Raw genomic sequence first — 22,622 nt, 5'->3', positions numbered from 1 at the left:
GCACATCAGGGACTCTGCAAATGGAACATGACGCCAGCAGACCATCAAAGTCTGCATTCCAAAACAACACTACTTCCCTTTCGAGCCCCGACATGTGCCTAAACAGTTTTTTCCCACATGTGGGGTACCAGAGTACCCAGGACAAATTGGACAACGACTTTTGGGGTCCAATTTCTCCTGTTACTCTTGGGAAAATTAAAAATTGGGGACTAAATGATCATTTATGTGGGAACAAAACAGGATTTTATATTTTCACACCTGGGCATTATAATCTTTAGTGAAACACTTGGGGGTTCAAAGTGCTCACCACACATCTAGATAAGTTCCTTAGGGGGTCTAGTTTCCAAAATGGGGTCACTTATGGGGGGTTTCTACTGCTTAGGAACATCAAGGGCTCTGCAAATGGAACATGACGCCCGCAGACGATTCCATCAAAGTCTGCTTTCCAAAACGTCATTACTTCCCTTTCGAGCCCTGACGTGTGCCCAAACAGTAGTTTTCTCCCACATGTGGGGTATCAGGGTACTCAGGACAAATTGGACAACAACTTTTGGGGTCCAATTTCTCCTGTTACTCTTGGGAAAATTAAAAATTGGGGACTAAATGATCATTTATGTGGGAACAAAACAGGATTTTATATTTTCACACCAGGGCATTATAATCTTTAGTGAAACACTTGGGGGTTCAAAGTGCTCACCACACATCTAGATAAGTTCCTTAGGGGGTCTAGTTTCCAAAATTGGGTCACTTGTTGGGGGTTTCCACTGTTTAGGCACATCAGATGCTCGTCAAACATGACATGGCGTCCGATCTCAATTCCAGCCAATTTCAGGTTGAAAAAGTCAAACGGGGCTCCTTCCCTTCTGAGCCCTGCCATGTGCCTAAACAGTGGTTCCCCCCCACATATTGGGTATCGGCGTACTCAGGACAAATTTGACAACAACCTTTGGGGTCCAATTTCTCCTGTAACCCTTGGGAAAACAAAATATTGGGGACTAAATGATCATTTATGTGGGAACAAAACAGGATTTTATATTTTCACACCTGGGCATTATAATCTTTAGTGAAACACTTGGGGGTTCAAAGTGGTCACCACACATCTAGATAAGTTCCTTAGGGGTCTAGTTTCCAAAATGGGGTCACTTGTGGGGGTTTCCACTGTTTAGGCACATCAGACGCTCGTCAAACGTGACATGGCGTCCGATCTCAATTCCAGCCAATTTTAGGTTGAAAAAGTCAAACGGGGCTCCTTTCCTTCTGAGCCCTGCCATGTGCCTAAACAGTGGTTCCCCCCACATATTGGGTATCGGCGTACTCAGCACAAATTTGACAACAACCTTTGGGGTCCAATTTCTCCTGTTACCCTTGGGAAAACAAAATATTGGGGACTAAATGATCATGTTTGTAGAAAAAATATGATTTTTTATTTTCACGCCCGGGTGTTATAAACTTCTGTGAAGCCCTTGGGGTTTCAAAGTGGTCACCACACATCTAAATAAGTTCCTTAGGGGGTCTAGTTTCCAAAATGGGGTCACTTGTGGGGGGTTTCCACTGTTTAGGCACATCAGACGCTCATCAAACGCGACATGGCGTCCGATCTCAATTCCAGCCAATTTTAGGTTGAAAAAGTCAAACGGGTCTCCTTCCCTTCTGAGCCCTGCCATGTGCCTAAACAGTGGTTCCCCCCCACATATTGGGTATCGGCGTACTCAGGACAAATTTGACAACAACCTTTGGGGTCCAATTTCTCCTGTTACCCTTGGGAAAACAAAATATTGGGGACTAAATGATCATGTTTGTGGAAAAAATATGATTTTTTATTTTCACGCCCGGGTGTTATAAACTTCTGTGAAGCCCTTGGGGGTTCAAAGTGGTCACCACACATCTAGATAAGTTGCTTAGGGGGTCTAGTTTCCAAAATGGGGTCACTTGTGGGGGGTTTCCACTGTTTAGGCACATCAGACGCTCGTCAAACGCGACATGGCGTCCGATCTCAATTCCAGCCAATTTTAGGTTGAAAAAGTCAAACGGGGCTCCTTCCCTTCTGAGCCCTGCCATGTGCCCAAACAGTGGTTCCCCCCCACATATTGGGTATCATCGTACTCAGGACAAATTTGACAACAACCTTTGGAGTCCAATTTCTCCTGTTACCCTTGGGAAAACAAAATATTGGGGACTAAATGATCATGTTTGTGGAAAAAATATGATTTTTTATTTTCACGCCCGGGTGTTATAAACTTCTGTGAAGCCCTTGGGGGTTCAAAGTGGTCACCACACATCTAGATAAGTTCCTTAGGGGGTCTAGTTTCCAAAATGGGGTCACTTGTGGGGGGTTTCCACTGTTTAGGCACATCAGACGCTCGTCAAACGCGACATGGCGTTCGATCTCAATTCCAGCCAGTTTTAGGTTGAAAAAGTCAAACGGGGCTCCTTCCCTTCTGAGCCCTGCCATGTGCCTAAACAGTGGTTCCCCCCCACATATTGGGTATCAGCGTACTCAGGACAAATTTGACAACAACCTTTGGAGTCCAATTTCTCCTGTTACCCTTGGGAAAACAAAATATTGGGGACTAAATGATCATGTTTGTGGAAAAAATATGATTTTTTATTTTCACGCCCGGGTGTTATAAACTTCTGTGAAGCCCTTGGGGGTTCAAAGTGGTCACCACACATCTAGATAAGTTCCTTAGGGGGTCTAGTTTCCAAAATGGGGTCACTTGTGGGGGGTTTCCACTGTTTAGGCACATCAGACGCTCGTCAAACGCGACATGGCGTCCGATCTCAATTCCAGCCAATTTTAGGTTGAAAAAGTCAAACGGGGCTCCTTCCCTTCTGAGCCCTGCCATGTGCCCAAACAGTGCTTCCCCCCCATATATTGGGTATCAGCGTACTGAGGACAAATTTGACAACAACCTTTGGAGTCCAATTTCTCCTTTTACCCTTGGGAAAATAAAAAAATTGTTGCTAAAATATTATTTTTGTGACTAAAAAGTTAAATGTTCATTTTTTCCTTCCACGTTGCTTCTGCTCCTGTGAAGCACCTGAAGGGTTAATAATCTTCTTGAATGTAGTTTTGAGTAGCTTCAGGGGTGCAGTTTTTAGAATGGTGTCACTTTTGGGTATTTTCTGCCATATAGACCCCTCAAAGTGACTTCAAATGTGAGGTGGTCCCTAAAAAAAATGGTTTTGTAAGTTTTGTTGTAAAAATTAGAAATCGCTGGTCAAATTTTAACCCTTATAACTTCCTAACAAAAAAAATGTTGTTTCCCAAATTGTGCTGATGTAAAGTAGACATGTGGGAAATGTTATTTAGTAACTATTTTGTGTCACATATTTCTCTGTTTTAAGGGCATACAAATTCAAAGTTTGAAAATTGCAAAATTTTCAAAATTTTTGCCATATTTCTGTTTTTTTCATAAATAAACACAAGTTATAGCACAGGTGACCTCTTTCTATAAAGAGAAGAAAGTTCGTTCGGCACACCAGCATAAATGAAAAAACTTTATTAGGCTAAGGTGATTTTCTGCATTTTAAATATGGCATATTAGCCTAATAAAGTTTTTTCATTTATGCTGGTGTGCCGAACAAACTTTCTTCTCTTTTTGGATATCTGCTGTGCTCACCAGCGAATTCGTGCACCCATCTGTGGATTAATGAACTCAGCCCAGGGTGGTTTTTCATTTGGATGCCATGCAAGCTCCCAGTCCTCCCTCTCCTGACCTCTCTCTATAGTACTGGGGGGCTGGTGACCTCTCTCTATAGTACTGGGGGGCAGGTGACCTCTCTATAGTACTGGGGGGCAGGTGACCTCTCTCTATAGTACTGGGGGCAGGTGACCTCTCTCTATAGTACTGGGGGGAGGTGACCTCTCTATAGTACTGGGGGGCAGGTGACCTCTCTATAGTACTGGGGGAGAGGTGACCTCTCTATAGTACTGGGGGGCAGGTGACCTCTCTCTATAGTACTGGGGGGCAGGTGACCTCTCTCTATAGTACTGGGGGGCAGGTGACCTCTCTATAGAACTGGGGGGTAGGTGACCTCTCTATAGTACTGGGGGGTAGGTGACCTCTCTCTATAGTACTGGGGGGCAGGTGACCTCTCTATAGTCCTGGGGGGATGGTGACCTCTCTCTATAGTACTGGGGAGCAGGTGACCTCTCTCTATAGTACGGAGGGCAGGTGACCTGTCTCTATAGTACTGGGGGATGGTGACCTCTCTATAGTACTGGAGGATGGTGACCTCTCTATAGTACTGGGGAGCAAGTGACCTATCTCTATAGTACTGGGGAGCAAGTGACCTATCTCTATAGTACTGGGGGGCAGGTGACCTCTCTATAGTACTGGAGGATGGTGACCTCTCTCTATAGTACTGGGGAGCAGGTGACCTCTCTCTATAGTACTGGGGGGAAGGTAACCTCTCTCTATAGTACTGGGGGGCTGGTGACCTCTCTCTATAGTACGGAGGGCAGGTGACCGCTCTCTATAGTACTGGGGAGCTGGTGACCGCTCTATAGTACTGGGGAGCAGGTGACCTCTCTCTATAGTACTGGGGGGCAGGTGACCTCTCTCTATAGTACTGGGGAGCAGGTGACCTCTCTCTATAGTACTGGGGGGCAGGTAACCTCTCTCTATAGTACTGGGGAGCAGGTGACCTCTATAGTACGGGGGGGCAGGCGACCTCTCTCTATAGTACGGAGGGCAGGTGACCTGTCTCTATAGTACTGGGGGATGGTGACCTCTCTATAGTACTGGAGGATGGTGACCTCTCTTTAGTACTGGGGAGCAAGTGACCTATCTCTATAGTACTGGGGAGCAAGTGACCTATCTCTATAGTACTGGGGGGCAGGTGACCTCTCTATAGTACTGGAGGATGGTGACCTCTCTCTATAGTACTGGGGAGCAGGTGACCTCTCTCTATAGTACTGGGGGGAAGGTAACCTCTCTCTATAGTACTGGGGGGCTGGTGACCTCTCTCTATAGTACGGAGGGCAGGTGACCGCTCTCTATAGTACTGGGGAGCTGGTGACCGCTCTATAGTACTGGGGAGCAGGTGACCTCTCTCTATAGTACTGGGGGGCATGTGACCTCTCTCTATAGTACTGGGGAGCAGGTGACCTCTCTCTATAGTACTGGGGGGCAGGTAACCTCTCTCTATAGTACTGGGGAGCTGGTGACTGCTCTAGTACTGGGGAGCAGGTGACCTCTATAGTACGGGGGGGCAGGCGACCTCTCTCTATAGTACGGAGGGCAGTTGACCTCTCTCTATAGTACTGGGGGGCTGGTGACCTCTCTATAGTACTGGGGGGCAGGTAACCTCTCTCTATGGTACTGGGGAGCTGGTGACTGCCCTAGTACTGGGGAGCAGGTGACCTCTATAGTACTGGGGGGCAGGTGACCTCCCTCTATAGTACTGGGGGGCAGGTGACCTCTCTATAGTACTGGGGGGCAGTTGACCTCTCTCTATAGTACTGGGGGGCAGGTGACCTCTCTCTATAGTACTGGGGAGCGAGCAGGTGACCTCTCTCTATAGTACTGGGGGGCAGGTAACCTCTCTCTATAGTACTGGGGAGCTGGTGACTGCTCTAGTACTGGGGAGCAGGTGACCTCTATAGTACGGAGGGCATTTGACCTCTCTCTATAGTACTGGGGGGCAGGTAACCTCTCTCTATAGTACTGGGGAGCTGGTGACTGCTCTAGTACTGGGGAGCAGGTGACCTCTATAGTACGGAGGGCATTTGACCTCTCTCTATAGTACTGGGGGGCTGGTAACCTCTCTCTATAGTACTGGGGAGCTGGTGACTGCTCTAGTACTGGGGAGCAGGTGACCTCTATAGTACGGAGGGCAGTTGACCTCTCTCTATAGTACTGGGGGGCTGGTGACATCTCTCTATAGTACTGGGGGGAAGGTAACCTCTCTCTATAGTACTGGGGGGCAGGTGACCTTTCTCTGTTGTACTGGGGGACCGTTGACTTCTGGACGAGGATGGTCTCCATGTCACAAGGGTTCCTTCTCTCCTAATTTCTCGCCCCCTGCACACAACTGACAATATCCCCCCTGCCCCCACCTGACGGCTCCAGACAGCTGCACCATCACCCTCATCGTCCTCAGTGGCTGTCAGGATACTCGATATGACTCCATTCCTGTGCAGCTGTCAGGAGTCAATCAAGAAGAGGAGCGTCCCTCCAATCTTCAGGAGGTTTCTCTGGACTCAGAAGCAGTCAGTTCCGCTGTCTGCCATCCTCCAGCACTAAGCAGCCTCTCCAGGACCCCGCTGTCTGCCGTCCTCCAGCACTAAGCAGCCTCTCCAGGACCCCGCTGTCTGCCGTCCTCCAGCACTAAGCATCCTCTCCAGGACCCCGCTGTCTGCCGTCCTCCAGCACTAAGCCGTCCTCCAGCACTAAGCATCCTCTCCAGGACCCCGCTGTCTGCCGTCCTCCAGCACTAAGCAGCCTCTCCAGGACCCCGCTGTCTGCCGTCCTACAGCTCTAAGCAGCCTCTCCAGGACCCCGCTGTCTGCCATCCTCCAGCACTAAGCAGCCTCTCCAGGACCCCGCTGTCTGCCATCCTCCAGCACTAAGCAGCCTCTCCAGGACCCTGCTGTCTGTCGTCCTCCAGCACTAAGCAGCCTCTCCAGGACCCTGCTGTCTGTCGTCCTCCAGCACTAAGCAGCCTCTCCAGGACCCCGCTGTCTGCCGTCCTTCGGCACTAAGCAGCCTCTCCAGGACCCCGCTGTCTGCCGTCCTCCGGCACTAAGCAGCCTCTCCAGGACCCCGCTGTCTGCCGTCCTCCAGCACTAAGCAGCCTCTCCAGGACCCCGCTGTCTGCCGTCCAGGTAAGTCTCCATTCTTCCACCTCCAGAGTTGCCGGCTCCTGGGATTGTGAGTAATATGTGAGATTGGGGGTGAGGACTTATTCATATTGTGGCCGCTGAGCCCTTTCTTATTATGGTGCTGTGCCCTCTTTTATGTGCGGGGGGCTACAGAGCTCACACGATGGGTTGGGGGGTCTATGGTGTCTGAGGAGACACCAGAGGTAAAGGATTAGTAGAATCCAGCAGTTCTAGGGTTAAAGTGCGGGCATCTCTCCGGACCCTCATACACATGGGCACATGTTCTGTATGGGGAGGGGAGAAGCGGTGGGAAAGCGTCTCTAGTGCCGATTATCTCCGAGGAGAGCAGGAGGTGGAGAGTTGTGTCAGGAGACATCAGAGGAAAATCACCCCAGAAAATGTCCAATAGACCCCGACAGATGTCCCCTCCCCGATATATGGGGCCGCCACATAACAAGCTACTTATAAATAACTGCACCTGTCACTGCCGGAGACCCCACATATATATATTTATGTATATCTCTATATATATAAAACTGAATGTGTGTTTGTGTGTGTGTATCACCAACCAATCACGAAGCATCTTTCATTTCACCAGAGCTGTTCAAAAGAAGCTGAGCTGTGATTGGTTGCTATGAGCAAGTTTTCCCACTTGACTACACCTGAGCAGACACTGTCACGGTGGGAGAAATCTAGCATCCCTGGGAACATAAGCTCCCAGCCATTGTCTGCCCCCAGAAAGGAGCAGAGTGTACATGACAGAAATGAATCCCCCCTCCCTGCCCATATCCCCATCACACATCCTCCATCCCAGAGGCACATCTTCCCTCTTAAAGGGATCATTGGTATGGAACCATCTGACCATCATCTCCTCACTTTCTCATCCCTGTCCTCCTCACCTGGCTCCCATGTCCAGCAGCACGCACCCCCCCGCAGAAACCATGCACACCTAGACACCCACGCGCTCACTGACTCTATTCTACCACTGGCATCCATATCCTCACTCCATGACACAGACGGTGCCACTGCTTTCTACAATGCCACTCTCGCATCAGCTATTGACGCGGTTGCCTCTCTCGTTCATGGCAGAATGCGACGTATCAACAGACAACCCTGGCACAATAACACCACTAAAAAGCTCCGGCAAGTGTCCAGGATTGCAGAGAGGCGCTGGAAGAAAACAAATTCGCAAGATGACTTCATCACATTCAAACAGGCAACACTCAATTTCAAATCTGCCCTCACCTCTGCTAAACAGGCCTACTTCACAACCCTCGTATCTTCCCTATCTTACAACCAAAAACAGTTATTCAAAACTTTTAGCTCCCTCCTCCGCCCACCACTGCCTCCTCCAACCTCCCTCATCTCTGCCGAGGACTTTGCCACACACTTCAAAAACAAGATTGACCAAACAAGGCAAGTCTTCATCACTCAACCACCACAACCCCATTGTATACCAGACCAATGCCCAAACCCCATAACCTCACTCTCCAACATCACTGAAGGGGAGCTTAATCGTCTCTTCTCAAAATCGCACCTCACAACCTGTGCACTCGACCCCATCCCATCCCACCTCCTCTCCAACCTCACCACCACACTTATCCCATCCCTAACCCACCTCTTCAACCTATCTCTAACATCTGGTACCTTCCCTTCTGCTTTCAAACATGCCACAATCACGCCTATCCTTTAAAAAACCAACCCTCGACCCAACCGCTATGTCCAGCTATCGCCCAATATCGTTGCTTCCATTCGCTTCCAAACTCCTGGAACAGCACGTCCACGCTGAACTTTCCTCCCACCTATCATCTAACTTGCTCTTTGACAATCTACAATCTGGTTTCCGTCCCCATCACTCCACTGAGACAGCCCTGACCAAAATTACTAACGACCTACTTACAGCCAAAGCAAAAGGACAATACTCTATACTCCTGCTTCTAGACCTGTCCTCTGCATTTGACACAGTTGACCACTGCCTCCTACTACAGATCCTCTCCTCCTTCGGCATCAAAGGCCTTGCCCTATCCTGGATCTCCACATACCTTTCCAACCGCACATTCAGCGTCTCCCACTCCCACACCACCTCCTCATCCCACCCGCTCTCTGTTGGAGTCCCCCAAGGCTCTGTTTTAGGACCCCTACTCTTCTCAATCTATACACTTGGTCTGGGGCAACTCATAAAGTCCCACGGATTCCACTACCACCTTTATGCTGATGACACTCAGATCTACCTCTCTGGCCCAGACGTCACCTCTCTTCTGTCCAGAATCCCAGTGTGTCTATCAGCCATATCCTCCTTCTTCTCCTCTTGCTTCCTCAAACTCAATGTAGACAAATCTGAACTCATCATCTTTCCTCCATCTCACAGATCTTCCTTACCCGACCTAGCTATAACAATTAATGACATCACGCTTTCCCCAGTACCGGAAGTCCGATGCCTCGGAGTAATCTTTGACTCTGCCCTGTCCTTCAAACCGCACATCCAAGCCCTTTCTACCTCCTGTCGCCTCCAGCTCAAAAATATTTCCAGAATCCGTCCTTTCCTCAACCCCCAATCTACTAAAATGCTTGTGCACGCCCTCATCATCTCCCGCCTCGACTACTGCAACATCCTTTTCTGTGGTCTCCTTGCTAACACCCTCGCACCTCTCCAGTCCATCCTTAACTCTGCCGCCCGACTAATTCATCTCTCTCCTCGCTACTCCTCTGCTTCTCCCCTCTGCAGATCTCTTCACTGGCTCCCATTCCCTCAGCGTATCCAGATCAAATTACTAATACTGACCTACAAGGCCATCTATAACCTGTCTCCCCCATATGTCTCTGATCTAATCTCCCGATACCTTCCCTCACGTAATCTCCGGTCCTCCCAAGACCTCCTTCTCTCCTCCACACTTATTCGCTCCTCACCCAACCGCCTCCAAGACTTCACCCGAATAGCCCCTATTTTCTGGAATTCTTTGCCCCAACAAGTCCGACTATAAACCACATTTGGATCCTTCAGACGGAACCTGAAAATCCGCCTCTTCAAGAAAGCCTACAACCTGCAATGACCCCGCTACCTCCTTCTCTCTCACCACTACCGGTGATATCACCTCAACCAACACCGGAACTGCTGCAACCCACCAACCTACTGTCTCCTTCCCCACCATACTGTAGCATGTAAGCCCGAAAGGGCAGGGTCCTCTCTCCCCTCTGTATCAGTCTGTGATTGTTAGTTTGTTTACTGTAAGTGATATTTGTAATTTGTATGTAACCCCTTCTCATGTACAGCACCATGGAATCAATGGTGCTATATAAATAAATAATAATAATAATAATATGGAAGTCAGGGAAAATCCCTCAGCGCTCTGATACTGACCAAGATTCTATTAAAGGGATCATTGGTATGGAAGTCAGGGCAAATCCATCCAGCACTTTGGTTTTGACCCCAGGCCTCTCTTAAAGGGATCCCCGGTATGGAAGTTAGGACCGTTCCACTCAGCTCTGTGGTTCTGACCCCAGGGTCTCTTAAAGGGATTACTGGTATGGAAGTTAGGGCAAATCCACTCCGCGCTTTGGTACTGACCCAAGGCCTTTCTTAAAGGGATCCCCGGTATGGAAGTCATGGCAAATCCACTCAGCGCTCTGGTTCTGACGCCAGGCTGACGTGATGATGTGGGATATTAGTGGTAGTAGTCCGGTGGCTCTGGCTGACGGGATGATGTGGGATATTAGGGGTAGTTGTCCGGTGGCTCTGGCTGATGGGATGATGTGGGATATTAGCGGTAGTAGACCGGTGGCTCTGGCTGACGGGATGATGTGGGATATTAGTGGTAGTAGTCCGGTGGCTCTGGCTGACGGGATGATGTGGGATATTAGTGGTAGTAGTCCGGTGGCTCTGGCTGACGGGATGATGTGGGATATTAGTGGTAGTAGTCCGGTAGCTCTGGCTGACGGGATGATGTGTGATATTAGGGGTAGTAGTCCGGTGGCTCTGGCTGATGGGATGATGTGGGATATGAGGGGTAGTTGTCAGGTGGCTCTGGCTGATGGGATGATGTGGGATATTAGGGGTAGTAGTCCGGTGGCTCTCGCTGATGGGATGATGTGGGATATTAGGGGTAGTAGTCCGGTGGCTCTGGCTGATGGGATGATGTGGGATATTAGGGGTAGTAGTCCGGTGGCTCTGGCTGATGGGATGATGTGGGATATTAGGGGTAGTTGTCCGGTAGCTCTGGCTGACGGGATTATGTGGGATATTAGGGGTAGTAGTCCGGTGGCTCTGGCTGACTGGATGATGTGGGATATTAGGGGTAGTTGTCAGGTGGCTCTGGCTGATGGGATGATGTGGGATATTAGGGGTAGTAGTCCGGTGGCTCTGGCTGATGGGATGATGTGGGATATTAGGGTTAATAGTCCTGTGGCTCTGACGGGATGATGTGGGATATTAGGGGTAGTAGTCAGGTAGCTCTGGCTGACGGGATGATGTGGGATATTAGGGGTAGTAGTCCGGTGGCTCTGGCTGACGGGATGATGTGGGATATTAGGGGTAGTAGTCCGGTGGCTCTGGCTGACGGGATGATGTGGGATATTAGGGGTAGTAGTCCGGCAGCTCTGGCTGACGGGATGATGTGGGATATTAGGGGTAGTAGTCCGGTGGCTCTGGCTGACTGGATGATGTTGGATATTAAGGGTAGTTGTCCGGTGGCTCTGGCTGACGGGATGATGTGGGATATTAGGGGTAGTAGTCCAGTGGCTCTGGCTGATGGGATGATGTGGGATATTAGGGGCAGTAGTCCAGTGGCTCTGGCTGACGGGATGATGTGGGATATTAGGGGTAGTAGTCCGGTGGCTCTGGCTGACTGGATGATGTGGGATATTAGGGGTAGTAGTCCGGTGGCTCTGGCTGACGGGTTGAAGTGGAATATTAGGGGTAGTAGTCCGGTGGCTCTGGCTGACGGGATGATGTGGGATATTAGTGGTAGTAGTCCGGTGTCTCTGGCTGATGGGATGATGTGGGATATTAGGGGTAGTAGTCCGGTGGCTCTGGCTGACGAGATGATGTGGGATATTAGGGGTAGTAGTCCGGTGGCTCTGGCTGATGGGATGATGTGGGATATTATGGGTAGTAGTCCGGTGGCTCTGGCTGACGGGATGATGTGGGATATTAGTGGTAGTAGTCCGGTGGCTCTGGCTGATGGGATGATGTGGGATATTAGTGGTAGTAGTCCGGTGGCTCTGGCTGATGGGATGATGTGGGAGATTAGTGGTAGTAGTCCAGTGGCTCTGGCTGACGGGATGATGTGGGATATTAGGGGTAGTAGTCCGGTGGCTCTGGCTGACGGGATGATGTGGGATATTAGGGGTAGTAGTCCGGTGGCTCTGGCTGATGGGATGATGTGGGATATTAGGGGTAGTAGTCCGGTGGCTCTGACTGATGGGATGATGTGAGATTTTAGGGGTAGTAGTCCGGTGGCTCTGGCTGATGGGATGATGTGGGATATTAGTGGTAGTAGTCTGGCGGCTCTGATGGGGTGATGTGGGATAGTACAGTGGGTGTGGCTATGCGGAGTGGGCGGGGCTCTACACTCAGCTAATTTATTTATATATATATATATATATATATATATATATAGAGAGAGAGAGAGATATTCGTTATAAATTGTTATAACTAACCGTAGTTAATTACTATGCCCCCAATCACAAAGCAGTATGTATGTGTATATATATATAGCAGCAGTTTACCATCCCTGCACGGTGGACCCCGGGCTGCGAACGCACCTTACTGTTATTTTATTATTTGGTGCATTCCGCTAGCCCTAACACCCATCATACATATCCGTCATCCCACAGTCCCGTGCCCATATACTCATCATACATAATCACCATAGTCCCGTACCCATATACTCATCATACATATCCTCCATCCCATAGTCCCGTGCCCATATACCCATCATACATATCCTCCATCCCATAGTCCCGTGCCCATATACCCGTCATACATATCCTCCATCCCATAGTCCCGTGCCCATATACCCGTCATACATATCCTCCATCCCATAGTCCCGTGCCCATATACCCGTCATACATATCCTCCATCCCATAGTCCCGTGCCCATATACCCATCACACATCCTCCATCCCATAGTCCCGTGCCCATATACTCGTCATACATATCCTCCATTCCATAGTCCCGTGCCCATATACCCATCACACATCCTCCATCCCATAGTCCCGTGCCCATATACCCATCATACATATCCTCCATCCCATAGTCCAGTGCCCATATACCCATCATACATATCCTCCATCCCATAGTCCCGTGCCCATATACCCATCATACACATCCTCCATCCCAAAGTCCAGTGCCCATATACCCATCATACATCCTCCATCCCATAGTCCCGTGCCCATATACCCATCATGCATATCCGCCATCCCATAGTCCCGTGCCCATATACCCGTCATACATATCCTCCATCCCATAGTCCCGTGCCCATATACCCGTCATACATATCCTCCATCCCATAGTCCCGTGCCCATATACCCATCATGCATATCCGCCATCCCATAGTCCCGTGCCCATATACCCGTCATACATATCCTCCATCCCATAGTCCCGTGCCCATATACCCGTCATACATATCCTCCATCCCATAGTCCCGTGCCCATATACCCATCATGCATATCCGCCATCCCATAGTCCCGTGCCCATATACCCGTCATACATATCCTCCATCCCATAGTCCCGTGCCCATATACCCATCATACATATCCTCCATCCCATAGTCCCGTGCCCATATACCCGTCATACATATCCTCCATCCCATAGTCCCGGAACCAGCACAAGAGAGCTACCTACGGTCCGGTGCATCTTCTTACACTGTAAAACAACCTTCAGACTCCCAGTTTGAAAAACATGAAATCTCAAGGAAAAAAATCACATTTATTACAAATTATCAGACAAATAGGAAGGAAATTATGGAGATATTAACTCCTTCCTACAAAAAGACATAGTATTCACATCCTGGGAATTTGTCGTCGGTGGTGGAGGCGGCTCAGGAGCTGAGCTCCGTCCACACGAGGCAGATACCAGCTGTATTATATAGCCGCCATCTGTCTCAGTCTAGGACAGCAGCATGTAAATGAAATGCATGGTGGTGTCCACGTGGAGGAGCCCCCATCAGCCCCCTGCAGTGCGATCACTGGGGACCTGTGGGTTACTGTGACAGTCGGGGCTCTGCTGAAGACCACCGCCACTGTCCTAGTCCTGTCACTGTCATCCCGTCCTCCTGTGAACCTCAGCCGTAGGCGGACATCTTCACTATGTCCCTCAGGAGCATTGCAGGTGGAGGTCACCGAAGCTTTTCCTCGTTAAACCTAGTAACATAGTTATTAAGGTTGAAGGGAGACTTTAAGTCCATCTCGTTCAACCCATATCCTATCCTATCCTGCTCTAACATGTTGATCCGGGGATGGCAAAAAAAAACCCATGTGGCAAACAGTAAGCTTCACATTGGGGAAAAAAATTCCCTCCCGACTCGACATACGGCAATCAGACTAGCTCCCTGGATCAACGCAATATTAAGGAAACTAGTGTATATACCCTGTAATATTATACTTTTCAGGAAAGGCATCCAGGCCCTTCCTAAATTTTAGTAGGGAATCGCTCATTACAACATCATACGGCAGAGAGTTCCATAGTCTCACTGCTCTTACAGTAAAGAATCCGCGTCTGTGAGTATGCTTAAACCTTCTTTCCTCCAGACGTAGAGGATGCCCCCTTGTCCCCGTCACAGGTCTAAGAGTAAAAAGATCATTAGAAAGGTCTTTGTACTGTTCCCTCCTATATTTATACATTGTAATAAGATCACCCCTAAGCCTTCGATTCTCCAAACTAAATAACCCCAAGTGTAATAACCTGTCTTGGTATTGCAGACCCCCCCAGTTCCCTAATAACCTTGGTCGCTCTTCTCTGCACCCGCTCCAGTTCAGCTATGTCTTTCTTCTACACCAGAGACCAGAACTGTACGCAGTATTCTAAGTGTGGTCGCACTAGTGACTTATATAGAGGTAAAATTATGTTCTCCTCATGAGCATCTATGCCTCTTTTAATGCATCCCATTATTTTATTTGCCTTTGCAGCAGCTTCCTGACCCTGGCCACTAAATGTGAGTTTGTCGTCCACCCATACACCCAGGTCTTTTTCAGTGACAGTTTTGCCCAATGTTTTACAATTAAGCACATAATTATACATTTTGTTTGTTCTACCCAAGTGCATAACCTTACATTTATTCCCATTAAAGCTCATTTGCCATTTATCAGCCCAAGCTTCTAGTTTACTTAAATCCTCCTGTAATATAAAATTGTCCTCCTCTGTATTGATTACCCTGCAGAGTTTAGTGTCATCTGCAAATATTGAAATTCTACTCTCTATGCCCCCTACAAGGTCATCAATGAATATGTTGAAAAGAAGCGGGCACAATACTGACCCCTGCGGTACCCAATAGTGACCCCTGTGGTACCCCTATACTGACCCCTGTGGTACCCCACTGCTAACCGTGACCCAGTCCGAGTGTGCTCCATTAATAACCACCCTTTGTTTCCTATCCTTGAGCCAGCTCTTTACCCACTTACACATATTTTCCCCTATCCCCATTGTTCTCATTTTATGTATCAACCTTTTGTGTGGCACCGTATCAAAAGCTTTTGAACAGTCCATGTATACCACGTCCACTGCATTCCCTTGGTCCAGTCCGGAACTTACCTCTTCATAAAAGCTCACCAGATTAGTCTGACAGGAACGGTCCCTCATAAACCCATGTTGATATTGGGTCATGAGGTTCTTCTTCATATACTCCATGTTACGTGTTACAGAACCACTCAGCACCCAGAATATGTTGTGCAGTTATATGTATGTATAATAGGTTCTATGTGAGATGCATGTCCCTAATGCATCAGCTCACAGGCTGCGCCCCTGGGCAGAGGGGCCACGATATTCTCCTTTTGTCCGCCCTTCCACCCACCTTTGTAATTCCCACAGTAAAGTTCGGCAGGCTCCGGCCACCTGCGGCTTTTGTAATGCATGTCTGGCCTGCCGCTTTTCTATTGGCCTGCCCTCTGTATCTGTGTGATATATTCTGTGTCCTGTGAGTAAAGTGTTGTCAGACTGGAAATACGTGGAGAAGCAGTGATCTTTTATATGCGCCCATGTAACCAAGGAATTCCAGCCAGCGTCATTCATTCAGACTCCAGCCAACGCAGAGCGGACCTCCGAAAACACGGGGTGGTACTGAAAGAGGTACCCCAGCTTGGTTAGACCCCATTACACTGGTGGCAGACAACGGGATTTGATACCCCTTCTACAGGAGGAAAGGAATGAATGGAAAATAACCAACAGAAGTTAAAGAGGACTACATTAAAAGATCTGGTGGAAGCCCGAGGGTTGATCGCCAGCAACAAAACAAAAGCGGATTTGATAGCAGCCATCATGGAACACGACAGTGCAGCGCCCCCCCAATGTGAATGTGGAGGAGACCGAATTCCAGAGGGAGGTAAAGAGCAGACTGGCGTTCTATGGCCTAAACCCTGCAGTAGAGATCATACGAGAGGTGATGGCTGATGTGTGTACTGATCTGAAGGAAAAGATGGCCGAGCGAACCAAAGTGGAGCTGGCCAAGATGGAGATGGCAGAGCGGAGAGAGGAGAGTCAGCGAGCAGGGGGAGCTCTGGCCTTCGACTAGGTACCTTCAACAGTAAGCCGCAAAAAGATCCAGTATAATGCCTTCCGACAGTTTGAGGAGGCAGAGGAAGACATTGATGGCTTTCTGCAGGACTTTGAGCTGCAGTGTGCCCTTCATCAAGTGAAGCCGGAGGAACGGGTTCAGATTCTGGCCAGCAAGCTGACAGGCCGGGCAGCGGACACCTATCGCACGGTACCTGATGAGGACTGTATGGACTATGAGCGGATCAAAGAAGTGATCTTGGCCCGGTATGCTCTGACACCAGAGGCCTACCGCCAAAAGTTCCGCGGACTTATAAAACGCGTAACCGATACCCACGCTGAATGGGCCTGTAAATTACGGCGGTCACTGCTACAGTGGGTACAAGGGAGCCAAGCAACTACTAAGGAGGACGTCCTCCAGCTCTTCCTGTTAGAACGATTCTTTAATGGACTAAACCCCGAGACACAGGAATGGCTTCGGAACAGGCGGCCAACGACTCTTGAGGAAGCCGCTCGTCTGGCCGATGAACATCATGATGCCAGGAGGCCGCAGTTGTCCGGATCAAAGGTGGTCACTAGGGGCCCGCCCATGGACCTGGAGGGCCCCAAACCACCGAAGATTGTAGGGGGACCAGCTAGAAACCTGGCCTACCACAGTCCCCCTGGGGCGCGATGCCACACCTGTCGTCAGCTGGGCCACCTGCAAAGACAATGCCCCAACCGGACTCAGCATACCCAGTGGCCAAAGGCGGGAACAGCTACCTTCAGCCGGGCTGCTGTACACTGCTACCAAGGCGAAGCTGACCCGGCATTGGGGGCTACGACTAACCAATGGGTGGAAGAGATGGAGGAAGTGCTGCATGAAGTAGACCCCGTGCAGGCAGCCCGGGCAGATAATCGACAGCAGCATCGACAGGTCGTGTGGGTTAATGGGAAACGTATGCAGGGACTAAGAGATTCCTGGGCAACTTTGACCCTTGTGAAGCCTCATCTCGTCCGGGACCAAGAGAAGACACACCGGACAGTGGCAGTCCGTGTAGCAGGGGGAGCTATACATCGACTACCCACTGCCAGGATTCACCTGAACTGGGGAGTCGGGGATGGCCTTGTTGAGGTCGGCTTGATGGAGTATTTGCCTGCAGGCGTCTTGCTGGGAAATGACTTGGGGCCCATGTTGTCTGCATTCTCAGTGGCCCCTCTGGCTGAGACCTATCCTGTGACCACCCGGAGACGAGCTCGAGCTGCGGAGGCGGAATCATACTCAGAGGAGTCCCAGGTAAGACATCCCAGCCCTGTATGTATCCCCATAGCCAGACACATTTCTTGGGCCACCCCAGATGAATTTAAGAGGGAGTTACTTAAGGATCCTTCATTAGAGGGATATCGTGGGAAGGCACAGGAGGGGAGAGGAGTACTGGAAGGGGAACAGTTTGTATGGAAGCAGGGACTCCTCTACCAGATCACAGAGCAGCACCACACAGGGACGAGCCCCACTATAAAAAAACAGCTGGTAGTTCCCAAGAAGTATAGGCAGGAGTTACTGCGATTCTCTCATGATATACCCTTGGCCGGGCACTTCGGCGTCAGTCGCACCAGGCATCGTCTGACCCACAACTTCTTTTGGCCGGGGGTAACCTATGATGTTCGTCAGTACTGCCAGACCTGTGACAGTTGTCAGCGCATTGGCAAGAGGGGGGATTGATGCAAGGCCAAATTACGCCCCCTCCCCATTGTGGAGGAACCATTTAACCAAGTAGTGGTTGATCTGATAGGGCCGTTAGCCAAACCCAGTCCGTCCGGGAAAAAGTATATATTGACAGTGGTAGATTATGCCACACGGTATCCAGAGGCGGTTGCGTTACCTAACGTACTCGCAGAGACGGTGGCGGCCGCCCTGCTCCAGGTTTTCTCACGGGTTGGATTTCCCCGGGAGATTATCTCGGACCAGGGTACCCAGTTTACAGCAGAGGTGACCAACCAACTGTGGAAGCTGTGCGGCGTAAAGTCCATTAGAAGCACCCCGTACCACCCGCAAACCAATGGGTTGTGTGAACGCTTTAACGGGACATTAAAACAGCTCATTGGGACTTTTACCAGGACCTACAGGGACTGGGAGAAATTCTTGCCACACCTCCTGTTTGCCTATCGGGAGGTGCCCCAAGAATCCACGGGGTTCTTCCCGTTCGAGCTGGTATACGGGAGACGGGTAAGGGGACCCCTAGACTTAGTTCTGGAACACTGGGAAGGGGAGGGCCTCATAGAAGGGGTACCTATTGTACCCTATGTGCTGGAATTCCGGGACCGCCTACAGGAGCTGACCCAGGTTGTACGTGAGAACCTGCAGGCGACACAGCGGCGCCAGCGCATATGGTACGATCGGAGGGCCAGAGAGTGCACTTTGGAATTAGGACAGAAGGTCCTGGTGTTAGAGCCCACTAAGCAGAATAAGTTTCAAGCTGCATGGCAGGGGCCCTACCAGGTAATGGGGAAAATAGCCGGCACAACCTATAATGTCGCCAATTGTGACGACCCCAGGGTTATCCGCATGTTCCACGTGAATATGCTGTAGCCCTACCGGGAGCACCCTGAAGAGGTAGTGGCCGTCTGTGCACCTGAAGCAGAGCATGTAGCCGGACTTCCCTTGCCAGATGTCTTAGGGGAAAGGACTCAGTCTGAAACATGGGACCAGGTACACTTGGGTGAAGACCTAGGCCCCCGGGAGAGACAGCAGGCGGAGGCGTTGTTGAGGCTGCGACATAGGATGTTTTCAGACAGACCGGGGTACACTCACCTGGCACAACACAAGGTTGAGACCCAGGATCAGACCCCCCTGTGACAAAACCCTTTCCGCGTCCCTGAGTCTGTACGAGAGGGGATGCGACAAGAGATACAAGAGATGTTGCGTTTAGGGGTCATGAAGAGTCAGTCCCTGGGCATCCCCCGTAGTGTTAGTGCCCAAGAAGGATGGGACTACACGGTTTTGTGTAGACTATCGTAAGCTCAATGAGAAAACAGTGACGGATGCATACCCCATGCCGCGTGTGGATGAGTTGTTAGACCGGCTGGCGGGGGCAAAGTATTTGACCATCATCGATCTATGCAAAGGCTACTGGCAGATTCCCCTTAGTCCTGACGCTATTCCCAAGTCGGCATTTGTCACCCCGTTCGGCTTATTCCAGTTCCGAGTTATGCCATTCGGGATGAAGAATGCCCCGGCGACGTTCCAGAGGCTGGCTGACCGGCTTCTGGATGGTCTCCAGGACTATGCTTGTGCCTACCTGGACGACATCGCCATCTACAGTGCGACATGGGAAGAGCATCTAAATCACCTAGAGACAGTATTGGACAGGATCCACCAGGCCGGAATCACCCTGAACCCAAACAAGTGTCACGTGGGCAAAGCAGAGGTTCAGTATTTAGGGCATTGGGTGGGAAGTGGGAAACAGTGACCAGAACCAGCCAAGATTGAGGCCATAGCCAAATGGCCCACCCCACGCACTAAAACCCAGGTCATGGCGTTTCTAGGGACAGCAGGGTATTATAGGAAATTTGTCCCCAATTACAGCAGCGTAGCCAAGCCCCTCACTGATGTGACTCGTAAGAACCTCCCCCGCCAGGTAACCTGGACCCCCCGAGTGTGAGTAAGCCTTCCGCCAGCTAAAGGACGGCCTCACAAATACCCCGGTATTGGCCGCACCTGATCCAACTAAACGTTTCCTGGTTCACACAGACGCTTCTATGTTTGGATTGGGGGCAGTGCTGAGCCAAGTCAGGCCGGACGGCCAAGAACACCCGGTAGCTTACCTGAGTCGGAAACTACTGCCCCGTGAAGTAAGCTATGCGGCCATTGAGAAGGAGTGCCTGGCGGTAGTATGGGCACTCAAGAAGTTGCAACCATATTTGTATGGACGATAGTTTTCCCTCCTAACGGACCATAATCCCCTAGTCTGGTTTAATCGGGTCTCCGGAGACAACGCCAGATTGTTGCGGTGGAGTTTAGCCCTACAACCTCTGGACTTCACCATCCACCACAGACCCGGCAAACAAAATGGTAACACCGATGGACTAAGTCGACAAACGGAACTTGTACCAACCCCATAAACTTCGGTCATCCCTAAACCGATCCGTTGAGGATCAGACTGTGTATGCCGATCGCGTCGCTGAAAAGGGGAGCCGTGTTACAGAACCACTCAGCACCCAGAATATGTTGTGCAGTTATATGTATGTATAATAGGTTCTATGTGAGATGCATGTCCCTAATGCATCAGCCCACAGGCTGCGCCCCTGGGCAGAGGGGACACGATATTCTCCTTTTATCCGCCCTCCCCCCTCCTTTGTAATTCCCACAGTAAACTTCGGCAGGCTCCGGCCACCTGCGGCTTTTGTAATGCATGTCTGGCCTGCCGCTTTTCTATTGGCCTGCCCTCTGTATCTGTGTGATATATTCTGTGTCCTGTAAGTAAAGTGTTGTCAGACTGGAAATACGTGGAGAAGCAGTGATCTTTTATATGCGCCCATGTAACCAAGGAATTCCAGCCAGCGTCATTCATTCAGACTCCAGCCAACGCAGAGCGGACCTCCGAAAACACGGGGTAGTACTGAAAGAGGTACCCCAGCTTGATTAGACCCCGTTACACTCCAGTATAGTATCTCTTAGAAAACCCTCCAGGATTTTACCCACAGTTGAGGTTAAGCTCACTGGCCTATAATTTCCAAGTTTTGAATATTGGCACCACATTTGCTGTGCGCCAGTCCTGTGGTACAGACCCTGTTATTATGGAATCTTTAAAAATTAAAAATAATGGTCTATCTATGACTGTGCTTAATTCCTGCAGTCCTCGGGGGTGTATCCCATCCGGGCCCGGGGATTTGTCAATTTTAGTGATTTTTAGACGCCGTCGTACTTCCTGCTGGATTAAGCAGGTGACATTTAAAGGAGAATTTTTATCCCTGATCATGTTATCCGTCATGGGATTTTCTTGTGTAAATACTGTTGATAAAGTCATTTAGCATATTGGCTTTTTCCTCATCCACCATTTCGCCCAGACTATTTTTAAGGGGGCCAACTCTATAATTTTTTAATTTATTACAATTTATGTAGTTAAAAGTAAAGAAAAATAAAAATTCATATTTAGTTTTGCCCCATTTGAATTTTTTTTTGTTTATTTATCTCACGATCCTAAAGTGTAAAATAATCAACAAAGCTTTGTATGTGCTGAATTGGCGTCACTGCCGGGAAACCAAAAAACAAGCCCACCCGCTCAGCCCCAGCAACAGAAAAAGAAGGTTCTCCTGTTCTCAGGAGGTTGCTGCACAAACCTGGAGACATTTCTGGAATATTCTGAATTTTCTTCATCATATAAATAAAAAAAGATTCATGTTTGTCATCGCGGTAATGGGATTGTCGTGGCCGATCATGATTCCAGATCATATTTACCGCACAATGCCAAAATGCCCGACCTAACGGCACATCCACGGGGTCCTCAGCTCTGAATCCACTGACAGCTGGGCTGTCCATTCCCATTATCAGAGGGTCCGTGCCGTGACCCCCGGTAACACCCAGCTGTCTCTATAGTCATACATTATCAGGAGGAACAGCAGAGGAACGGTGCAGCGCAGAGATGTCAGGAGAGAAGCTCCAGAACCAGAGATCAGGCGGGATATAAATATTGTCCGGAGAGCGGACGGCTCCTCTGTGCTCATCTCCTCCGCTCCGCTACAACTTTCCTCCTGACTTTTCCTTCTATCTGTGACATTTCCATTATTTCTTTCAGAGCTCTGAAATCCGGGTAAAGATCTGAGGAACCTTATTGCTGCCGCCATAATGGAAGAAGAAAGTGATGTCCGGGGTGGTGAGCGGTGCACGGAGGACGTCTCTACAAGTAACCGGCCCGGTGAGGAACTACCACTAAATAATACAAAGAAGAGTCATGATTTTCTCATTCACCGGACATAATACACACCTTACCTGCTGTAGAACCTCATAATACACCTCAGCTGCTGCAGAACATCATCATACACACTTCATCTACTGTGGAACCTCATGATACACCTCAACTGCTGCAGAACATCATCATACACACCTTATCTG

The 22,622-nt window shown here is 49.7% G+C and overlaps 1 long non-coding RNA gene and 1 pseudogene across 5 annotated transcripts in view; one reads left to right on the top strand and one right to left on the bottom strand.

The window, feature by feature from the left end:
• The window catches only part of LOC141053977 (uncharacterized), a 139,595-nt gene that overhangs the window by 24,284 nt on the left and 92,689 nt on the right, over window positions 1–22,622 (bottom strand). The window contains exon 5 of one of the 5 annotated variants that reach the window (XR_012221318.1): window positions 22,317–22,439. The exons of the other annotated variants lie outside the window; for them this stretch is intronic. This is a non-coding gene — a long non-coding RNA (uncharacterized lncRNA). Of the gene's footprint in view, window positions 1–22,316; window positions 22,440–22,622 lie in introns of those variants that run through there. 5 annotated transcript variants of the gene reach the window in all.
• Window positions 1–22,622, top strand: part of LOC141053960 (uncharacterized) — a 90,511-nt pseudogene that overhangs the window by 13,078 nt on the left and 54,811 nt on the right.

This window comes from Dendrobates tinctorius, unplaced genomic scaffold (genome assembly GCF_039654945.1).
Source record: "Dendrobates tinctorius isolate UK_male_01 unplaced genomic scaffold, ASM3965494v1 ptg000173l, whole genome shotgun sequence".
Taxonomy (NCBI): Eukaryota; Metazoa; Chordata; class Amphibia; order Anura; family Dendrobatidae; genus Dendrobates; species Dendrobates tinctorius.
The sequence above is the reverse complement of the archived record's forward strand: the minus strand, read 5'-3'. Positions and strand labels throughout refer to the sequence as shown.